We start from the raw sequence: 10,934 nt of genomic DNA on the forward strand, positions 1-10,934 counted from the left end.
ATACACACACACACACACACACACACACACACACACACACACACTCAATAAACAAGAGCTCTTTGGAGTCCTCAAATATTAAATCCTGGGGCCAAAAGTTTGAGAACTGCTTTTAGAGAATATTCATGATTCCCCCAAATGAACATCTAGCCGAATGAGTGTTCCTGAGCCATGAGATTTTTCCCGATGTTATGGTAAGTTTTCAGTATCTGCTACTGTATGGGTTGCTTTTTCATTACACATGTGTGCACACTTCCCTGCAAGACATTGTTTTATTACGGGATAAGGCTAAAGAAAATACACAATACATCTAAACTGCATGAACATCAAAGCAATGTTATCTAACACAAAAGCTTCCATGTGCCTGCAGTGTATTCTCCAGCTTCTCAACTGGATTGCGGGCAATTTATAAATTCTTTCTAGTCTTGGGTACACATGTACACAAATCGTTACAGCATATATCCACAGTCAGAACTCAGATAATGACTAGATGCAAGTCTTTTATGGTGGATACACTGTTTAATGAAATCTCCACCTTTTGTGTAAAATATACAAGAAGAAATCAAAATTCTACCTACACGCTTTGTTATTTCATATATGTTGCTGAATGAGAAATGAAAGGTGTAACTTACAGACTGACCACCATCAATAAAGTATCTAGAATATAAATGAGTATCATAATTAACCCCTGATGATACTGGCTTTGCTTTGGATGGATTCACATCGTACCTAAATGCTCATCAACATCCTCTTCACTTATCAAAAAAGGCAGTGGGTGGACGGAGGGGCTGTTTAGCAATGCACACGTTAAATATAGAAATAATTTTGTATTTGGAATGAAGAAACCTAGCCTCTCGTCTTGGCTAAAAAGCAATGTGGCAAAGCTGTCTCCTCTCACAAGACTTTGTTAGGTTTCTGGAGTGGGTAATACCTCGGTTCTTGGCTTCGCACGCTGAAAGAATTCATGCTGAAGCACGTTTTGTAATCCAAGTGAGTTTTTATTAAGGGCAGGACGTTTCAGGTTTTACAGTCTCAACAGGGTACACACGATTTCTGGACAGCGTGCCAAGCCCCGTGGAAGCAGCGCTGGGGGTTCACAACTGGGCACGAACCACCACGTAGGAAAAATCACTCGGAGGAGGTTGGAAAGAAATCGGGCAGCCTGTGGATACTTAAGGGTAGACCCCCAAACCAAGCATGCACAGACTAGGACCTCTCTTTGGGGGCCCTTGCAGGCATGGAAGGGACAAGCCCCCTACCCCAAGCTAGCTACCTAACACCTTCTTTAAAATAAGCTTAAAAATGATCTCTGTGTGCTGCGCGTATTACCAAATGAATGCAACAGGTACAACTGTCTCAAGTCCGAGTCACCGAATTAAAACGGGTTTGTACCCATTAAGCGTCAAAAAAAATTGTGGGAAAATTCTTTATCTTTCGATTCCATTTCTCCTGAGCTTTTAGAATCGCCCCCCACCCCCAAGAAGCCCTCACCTTACTTATGTGAAAACCGAAAATTTCCTTACACTTACTGTGTCAGTGCGCAGTCCTCCCGGACACATCTATCCCCGTCACAGCTCCGTGGGCCCCGCTCGCTGCTAAGACGAGGACCAGAAGGATGGACGCAAATGAGTTAAGAAATGGGCCCGGGTCGCCGGTGGCTCTGACCTCGCGACAAATGCCTAGTCGCGTCCGCCGCGACGCGATACCCACAAGGCCGGCCTGCGCGCCGGCAGGAGCCCGCGGTACTCACCTGCCGACTCACTTCACACAGCAAACGGGCTCGGCGCCCTAGCCCCGCTCTCCGGCGAAAGGCCCGATTCCCAGCAGGCGGTAGAAGAGTTCTTGTCGCTTTCCGGCAAAGGAGACGCAGCCCCGCCCTGGCCGTCGCGACAATGTGACGTCACGGGCGCCGGGCGCCTCGCGCAGGCTCAGTTGACGTCAGCGGACTTGGTACTCTCTCCCAGGTACTCCGGAACTGTTGTCACGGCGCCTGCTGGACTCCTGGCCAGAGCTTGTCGTGGCCGGGCCTAGGGAGTGCGGGGAGGGCCGGGAGGTGGGCAGTAAGGACCGAGAGCGGCTTGGAGGCCCCTCTCCTTCCTCCGTGTATCCTGTAAAGATCGACTTCACTTTTGGCAGCTAACAATTTTCCTACATTTATACTTTGTACGTTCCATGTTCTGATTAATAATAGATGCTTGCAAGCTGTTGCTTCTCCTGTGGAGTTCGTGCCCCATCATCAAATGAAGGGCCCTAAAGCTTTATTACATATTAAGATCGAAGGGGCAACTCTTCGCCGGTTGTATTTTGAATGCCTTCGAACCTCAGGAGGAGCCCTGGCGACCTCATCGGTTACACGTTGCAATCAGCATTTCAAGACTACACCACCACTAGCCACCAGTCGTTCTGGGGAGAAAAACTAGGCTTTCTACTCCTGTAAAGAATGACAGCCTCTGCAAAGAGTATAATCAATGGCACTAATTATACACGTTGAATTGGAGAATGTTTTGTTGTATACGGTTTGCCCACAATTAAAAAAAATTACATGACAACAGTACAAGAAAGAAGAAAATGTTCTAAAATTGATTGTGGTAATGAATGTACAACTCGATATGATTGAATTATTGAATTGTATGGCATGTGGATGAATTACAAATAAAATGGTTAATAAATAAATGAGTTACAGTCATGGAAACTCACAGGGACAGTTCTACTGTGTCCTATAGGGTCGCTCTGAGTTGGCATTGACTGATGACAATGAGTTTGGTTTAAGTTTGCCAACCTGAGGGCTCATCGCCCAGGACCATATCAGACAAGTTCCTGCTGTTCTAGTGTTATTTAAAGGCTTCTAGTGGCTAATCCCTTAGATGTGGACTGCCTCTTCCTTCTTCCAAGTGTGTTTTTAATCTGGATAGGCCACTGAAATCTGTTCATCCTGGGTGATGGCCCTGCTGGTATTCGAAATATTGGCAGCCTGACTTCCAGCATCATGGCAGCACACAAGCCACTGCAATGTGACAAACAGATGGGTGAGGGATAGATAACTGCCATCAAGCTGATTTTGATTCAAAGTATCTTGATAAAAGGCACTTTAAAAAATCTAGTATTCATTCTTAATGATTAAACATTAGAAGCACTCCGATTAAGGTCAAGAAAAAGCATAACTCTCCACTTCGAATAGTCAACATTGTGCTAGGTTTTCCACTTCATGCAATAACACAAGGAAAATATTATAAAAAGGGAAAATATTCATGTGTAAAAATTAAAACAAGCCCACTATGTCAAGGTGAACTACTACATAGTATTTCCAAGTCTTTACTGGGAAGGAACCCAGTGGGCTTAGTGGGCTAGGAATTGAGCTGCTAACCACTTCAGTGGTTTGAATCCATGGGCTAAGGATGAGATTGTCTACTCCTGTAAATATTTAAGCTTTTAAAGCCTTGGAAACCCACAGGGCCAGCTTAACTCTGTTCCACAGGGTCCTTGTGAGTAGGCATCGACATGGCAGTGAGTGAAGCAGACTGCCTCATCTTTCTAACCCACCATCACAACTGGCAGGTTCAAATTTTTGGCCTATCAGCAGCCCAAAATTTAATCCACTGTGCCACTGTGCTCCTTCATTCTGTGAAAATTATATTATTGTCTTCCTAAAGTACAAAAGAATGAAATGACAACCAATGACAGGCCATAAGATAATTCAGCAGGTGGCTAAATAAATTAATATATAAGAACTTACTTTTTCGTACGAGAGGGCTTCAAAAAATTCATGAGGAAAATGCCCCTCGTTCATCAGTATGTCAACACTCCCAGGATATGAACGTCTAACTTGTGTATAATCAGTAGTGATGAGTCAAGCTCCCACCTGCAAATCTATTATACTAAAAATGTTGATGTACATATAATGATTCATAATAAAGAATGGGGCTTTGAGACAAAATATGTGAACTGTTAACTGTAGAATAGTTGATCTGCTCTAAGTTTTAAAAAGTAAATAAAGGTATGATTGTGATCAGAGTTGTACGAGCCCCCAATAAAATGATTTTTTTAAGTAAAAAATATGTTCAAATAATTGGGGCTATTTTGAAATACATCTTAAGACATAATTATTGCTGTATTATTATGTTAAGAATGTTTAATGTGTCTAGAACTGTTTCATTAATTTTTTAATATATAGAAAGATACACTATAAACTATAAGAAAACATTAGATATCAATGGTACTAACTTTATTATTTATATACAAAATCAATTTAGAGATAAATTTAGGAATGGAGCTTATTTCTAGTAACCTAAAGACTGTCTGAAATACAATAAAATAGAAAAAAAATACTTCATCCTAAAGTACCAACATGACATATCAATAAATACATGGAACATTTATTTTTTTTTCTAGCTCTATTTTAGTATGACCAGGTTCTATATTTTTAAATTAAGATTTTCTTTGTGAAGTATATTATCAGTGTTTATGTATTGCATGGACACAAAAAAATATTCTTGTAATTGAAAAGTGTGAATGCCTCTATTATATCAAGCTTACTGGTTTTAGTATTCAGGCATTTATTGGTTTTAGAATTCAGATCCCTCGATCAGACACTTACCCTTGGCGTTTCTCCCTCCACATCCCTGACTTCTTTAATCAAACATTAGTTAGTGTTTGTGAGGAACAGAAGGATTTCTCTTAAGTTGTCTCCCCAAAATATGTCCCAGACTTAGCTGCTTAAGAATGACTACAATAGGTGATCAGAGAAAGTAGGTCAGAGGTTATTTTCCTTAACATCAGCCATCTATAGTGGCTAGACTATTAGTCTGACTCACCCTAAATAAGACCCACTCCCTTCTGATAAGGATAGTGGTGGTATGTTTACTTGCAGGAGATACCAGAGAGGTCAAACCCGCCCAAGGATGACCAAGGTTAGGTAGCCATTATCATCTGTCTAGGTCAAGCAGACACCACTGTTTATCCCACAACCAATGTGGGCACACCCCTAGGTCATCCCCCTCCTATTGATTGTATTGCCTATGCCGCTACTCCTCCCAGTGACTCAGGTTATTGTCTGCTATCAGGGGACTTGCATGCCTCCCAGAATAGTAATTGTCTGCTTTATTGTATGAGACACCAGAATGATCAAACTTGTTCAAGAATGAAATGTATTGCCCCTTTCTGTGATGTATGACTCTGTAATCAGATCCCCCTAAAGTGATATGATGTGTGGTTAGCAATAAATAATGAGGCTCCATGGTTCTCAAGTGTGGCTGCCAGAAGGGTGGCTGGCGGAGGGCAGCTGAGGAAGGAGGGCTGCTTCCCGTGAGGGCGGCTCCCATGAGGACGAGAGGGCTGCTCCCGCGTGGGAGGCGGCTCCTGCTCTGGCAGCTGGGTTCCTCCCATGAGGACCACCAAGCGGGGCAGAGGTGAGCAATGCTACTATGTAATATGTCTGACTGTATTATTGTATTATCTCTCATGCTCTCGATGACTTTAATATAATGCTTATCTATCTCAACCGTACAATTGTGCATTACTGAACCCAGAAGTAGTATTACTGAACCAGTGACTCAAGCAGCGGGTGGGGCTGGCATCCCCACTCCCCCGAGCCACTTTTAATTTAATACTACAAGTGTTGAGTTCCTAGGACATACACCCACATCTTCCTACTCCATAACTCATGAAATTTAAACTTGTCAAAAAATTTAGGATTAAATTCAAAATTCTGACTTTACAAATGTTTCTAGGGGCAAAAAGAGACCATAGTTTCATATATAATTATAGATATATGTGTACTAAATTCGGGTATGACTCATGATCATGTGGCTTCATCATCCCAATTTTCATTAAAGGAACACCCAAGCAAGTCTCTAAGAGGTAGGCCCCTCCTCTCTGGACTGGCTAAGGGAATGATAGTAATACACACTCTAATGTACTCTACTTGAGGGCAAAAGCATTCTCACTCCCAGTAAAATGGTCAGGAAGAATTCAATGATAGTTAAATGTATGTGGACACACATAAATGGATTTAGGGCTTCCACTGTAACTTATAGCCTTCTGTAAACTTCGTGCTCAGAAATTTAAGCTCTGATGTAATCCCCTTCCTCTGATCATGGATTTTATTAAAAATCTTTGATCACACCTAGACTGGAGTACACATTCTACAAGGACTAAATGACACTTTCCTTAGATGACTGTTTGTCTTAAGACAAGCCTTGAAGACCCCATATGCTATTCTTTCTTATAGCCAGGTACCATAAGATTTCTTCACCACACTTTGCTCTATCTGCAGTGATCATCTCATAAGTGTAGGTACCAAAAGGGCTACATTATAAGAACTAATCGATCTCAGCTTAGGGCTTAAAATTAAGTGCAAGCTCAAAATCAATTCATATATTAGGGATATGGACCCTGTCAGAGGTACCTGAAATAATATTATGTAATCTCCATGGGACATTTGATAATTCTAATAATAGTAGCATCATCAGTATAGCCAATAGCATAGATTTAAAATTTTAATGAGAAAGGGAAATGTAGGGAACCGATTACAATGAACTATATGTGACCTCCCTGGGGGATGGACAACAGAAAAGTGGGTGAAGGGAGATGTCAGACAGGGCAAGATATGACAAAATAACAATTTATAAACTATCAAGGGCTCATGAGGGAGGGGGGAGCAGGGAGGGAGGGGAAAATGAGGACCTAATGCCAGGGGTTTAAGTGGAGAGGAAATGTTTTGAGAATGATGAGGGCAATGAATGTATAAATGCGCTTTACACAATTGATGTGTGTATGGATTGTGATAAGAGTTGTATGAGCCCCTAATAAAATGATTAAAAAAATAGAAGTGGATTAACTATGGAACTGTATGATATGTGAATATTATATCAAGAAAATTACTAAAGAAAGAAAGAAATCAAACATGACCTATGCTTACCATGGGTGAAGGAGGAAGAGTTTTTGCTTAGGGAGCTTTGAGTTCATTTCACTGGTAGTGGAACAATTGGGAGAAGAGTAACAAGAATCATTGGCATTGAATTATACTTGTAGAAGTTGTAGAATTGGGAGATGTTTTGTTGTGTATATTTTTGCCAAAATTTTTTTAAGTTCCATGAACAACAATGAGTACAGGGGCGAAAGAACATGTTCTAAAACTGATTTTGGTGAAGATTGGGCAATTCTTCTCAATGTGGTTGAACTATTGAATTGTATATTATGTAAATGAAGTGTAATAAAACTATTTAAAAAAACAAAAATAAGAAAAAGGGAAATGTATGTGTGTGTGTGTAGAGAGAGCGATACACATATTTTTTAAAAAATCATTTTATTTAGGGCTCTCACAGCTCTTATCACAATCCATATATACATCCATTGTGTCAAGCATATTTGTACATATGTTGCCATCATCATTTTCAAGATATTTTCTTTCTAATTGAGTATATATTTTCATACATAGGTATATATACAGAGGAAAGCCCTTTATTCTAACAATACATGGGAAAATTCAACAAAATTTAAATGACAATACTATTTAAGGAAACAATGAGGTGTTAGATACAAGGCAACAATTTCAGTAACACTCATTCACTAAGGCAAAAGCAATAGAGATTTGAACAAAGTTCTACAACTCCAAAGTCCACAACCTTGGGATAGCCATCTCTGGATCCTCCCACACTGAGGTGTTTCAGGTTTAAGTTCAAGGGAGTGTTTCTCCATTCTTTTGAGCTGCAATGAGTGTGTTTAAGGTAAAGTTTAGTTTAACTGGTAGGATTTCCATAATTAGCCCTTTTGATGTGACCTATGACAAACTGTAAACTTCAAAACAACAAAATCTAAACTCCAGGTAGTTATGAGCACGGGGCCCGGATCACCAAAGGCAGATGGAAATTTTGTTTAAAATACGTGATCACCAGCATCCTCTGGGGAAATTTCTCTCATTATGGATCCACCAAAACATCATGTTAAGTGGTTGTTGTTTTTTTCCTAACAGGGCACATGATTCTTCTTTAGTTTACCCAACAACTTCTCAGAGACAGACACAATGAAGCAGCCCCCTCACATGTGTTCTTCCATCCTCTGATCATGGATTTCAATGGAACCAACATCTTAGGAAAAGTCTATTAAATTAGGGTAACCACAAGATAAAGCTATATTGGCAGGGACTTGCTTGTGTTTTATTGACCATGCCAAGGCATTCAACGGTGTAGATCATTAAAAACTATGGATAACCTTGAGAAGAATGAGAATTCCAGAACACTTCATTGTGCTTCTGCAGAACTTGTACCTGGATTGAGGCAGTTGTGCGAACAGAATAAGAGAATACTGCCTGGTTTAAAATAAAGAGATGTGTCAAGGTTGTATCCTCTCATCATACTTATTCAATCTGTATGCTGAGCAAATCATCAGAGAAGCTGGATTATGTGAAGAAGAATGTGGCATCAGGATTGGAGGAAGGCTTATGAACAACCTGAGATACGCAGATGTGACACAACCTTGCTGCTGAAAGTGAGGAGGACTTGAAGTACTTGTTGATGAAGATCAAGGATTGCAACCTTCAGTATGGATTACAACTCAATATAAAGAAAACAGGGCAAGGATTGCAGACACTCAAGTTTCCCTTTACACTGCGTAGACCACATCTCTGCAAAGATAGTCAATGTATAGACACTCAAGTTTCCCTTTACACTGAGTAGACCACATCTCTGCAAAGATAGTCAATGTACCTAAAACTGGAAGGACTTTGTGTAAGAAGTGTGGCAAGCATCAACCTCACAAAGGGACCCAGTATAAGAAGGGCAAGGATTCCCTGTTCGCACAAAGAAAGAAGCGTTATGATCGGAAGCAGAGTGGCTATGGTGGGCAGACAAAGCCAATTTTCCAGAAGGAGGCTAAAACCACAAGCCTGAGGTTTGAACATGTTGAACCTAACTGCAGGTCCAAGAGGATGCTGGCTGGGCATTAAAAGATGCAAACATTTTGAACTGGGAGCTGATAAGAAGAGAAAGGGCCAGGTGACCCAGTTCTAAGCTTACTTTTATCCTTTTCTTAATTTGAAAAAGTGTTGAATCAATAGAATTATCTGTAAGAAAATATAGTGTTCTTACTCAAAGCAAAACAAAACAAAAATCCTCACAACTGGATGGATACACAGGATAAATGGAGAAAAGGTTGAAGTTGTCAAGGATATAGTCTTGCTTGGATTCACAATCAATGTTCGTGGAAGCAGCAGTCAAGAGATCAAAGGATGTGTTGCATTAAGTTAATCTAGTGCACAAGACCTCTTTAGAGTATTGAAAAGCAAGGATGTTATTTTGAGGACTAAAATGTACTTACCCAAGCCATCATATTTTCAGTTGCCTCATATGCATTTGAAAGTTGGACATTGACTAAGGAAGAACAAAGAAGGATCTGTGTATTTGAATTGTGGTGCTAGAGAAGAATATTGAAAGTTCTATGGACTGGCAAAAGGACAAACCGATCTGGCTTGGAAGGAGTATGGCCAGCATGCTCCTTAGAGGCAAGGATACTTTGGACTTTCTCTTACATACGTTGTCAGGAGAGACCAGTCCCTGCAGAGGGACATCACACTTGGTAAAGTGGAGGGTCATCGAAAAAGAGAAAGGCCCTCAAGGAGCTGGACTGACACGTGGCTGCAACAATGGGGGCAGACACAGGAACAAGGGTGAGGATGGCACCGTGCCCGGCGGTGTTTCTGTTGTGCAGAGGGTCACCATGGGCTGGACCGACTCAGTGGCAACTAACAATTACATCAGGTCCTTCCCCCACTCCTCCAAAAGAAAAGCAGACTGAAGGTGAGTGAGACCTCTTCTGAAGAACTAGTTTTTCAGATGTCCAATACAGGATTGACAGATGGATGATTAGTATTAGGCAGACACGTCATAGCGTTGTCTTTGAGACCATAGTAAATGATTACTGACTTGTTCTAAACCCAGATAACCAATCTGATCCTCTCTTCTTCTTTTTGGTGGGGAGGGGAATCTATTCCTTTAAGCCCGTGGTTCTCAACCTTCCTATTGCCGTGATCCTTTAATACAGTTCCTCATGTTGTGGTGACCCCATCCCCCCACCATAAAATGATTTTCGTTGCTACTTCATAACTGTAATTTTGCTACTGTTATGAATCGGGCAACCCCAAAGGAGTCATGACTCAGGTTGAGAACCGCTGCTTTAAGCACACAGAATGCTTCAATAGAGCACAATTCTCAGAGTAAAATGGTCCACTAGTATTTTCTGAACCATTGTTCAAATTCAAAATGGCTTTCAAGAAGAAATACTACGAAGTGTTACTCTCTATATAAATATACTAGTACTGGCTACATTCTGTGAAAATTGTTTATGAACATGGCCATTGAAGCATTCATCTGTAATGGGTGAGGAACCTTTTTCTCTGCCCAAAGCCATTTGGGTGTTTATAATCGCATCTGAGGGTAATTCAAATTTATCAATTTAAAAATGAATCTTCTCTATGTGGTCAAACATTTCATTAACTCACCCCTAATGTGGTGGCTAGGAGCCCTGGTGGCATAGTGGTTATGCATTGGGCTGTGATCTGCAAGGCCCGCTGCCCGAAACCACTGGCTGCTCTTCCGGAGAAAGACGGGGGCTTCCTACTCCGGTACACAGTTACAGTGTCAGCAACTCACAGGGCAGTTCTACCTGCCCTATAGGGTCGAGATGGAATGGCTGGAATGGCTTCTCATTGGTGAGGCATGTGATGCTAGCTAGTGTAGGTGGCTTCAAGGGCTGGACGTTCCACACCCCCCACCCGTCCCCGGTCTAAAAAGATACAGAACTGTTCCTGTTGGAGATTTAGCAGGAAATCTTACTGCCAATCTGCTTTGAAAACCATAGATTAAATTTCATTAGCTTCTCCAGTCATGGGTTTGTTTGTTTTTAATCAATTTATTGGGGCTCATACAATTCATCACAATACA

At 41.1% G+C, this 10,934-nt stretch overlaps 1 long non-coding RNA gene and 1 pseudogene across 1 annotated transcript in view; one reads left to right on the forward strand and one right to left on the reverse strand.

Moving 5' to 3' along the window:
* Positions 1-1,844, reverse strand: part of LOC123521254 — a 6,681-nt gene extending 4,837 nt beyond the window's left edge. Inside the window, exons 1-2 of the long non-coding RNA XR_006679724.1 lie at positions 1,751-1,844; positions 1,530-1,592 (exon numbers count right to left, since the gene is read on the reverse strand). This is a non-coding gene — a long non-coding RNA (uncharacterized LOC123521254). The remainder of the gene's footprint in view (positions 1-1,529; positions 1,593-1,750) is intronic.
* A 5,865-nt stretch (positions 1,845-7,709) lies between these two features.
* LOC115868139 lies at positions 7,710-9,005 on the forward strand (annotated as a pseudogene).
* Positions 9,006-10,934: the final 1,929 nt, after the last annotated feature.

This window comes from Echinops telfairi, unplaced genomic scaffold (assembly GCF_000313985.2).
Source record: "Echinops telfairi isolate 266 unplaced genomic scaffold, ASM31398v2 ScPeMD7_7;HRSCAF=31, whole genome shotgun sequence".
In the NCBI taxonomy this organism is placed as follows: Eukaryota; Metazoa; Chordata; class Mammalia; order Afrosoricida; family Tenrecidae; genus Echinops; species Echinops telfairi.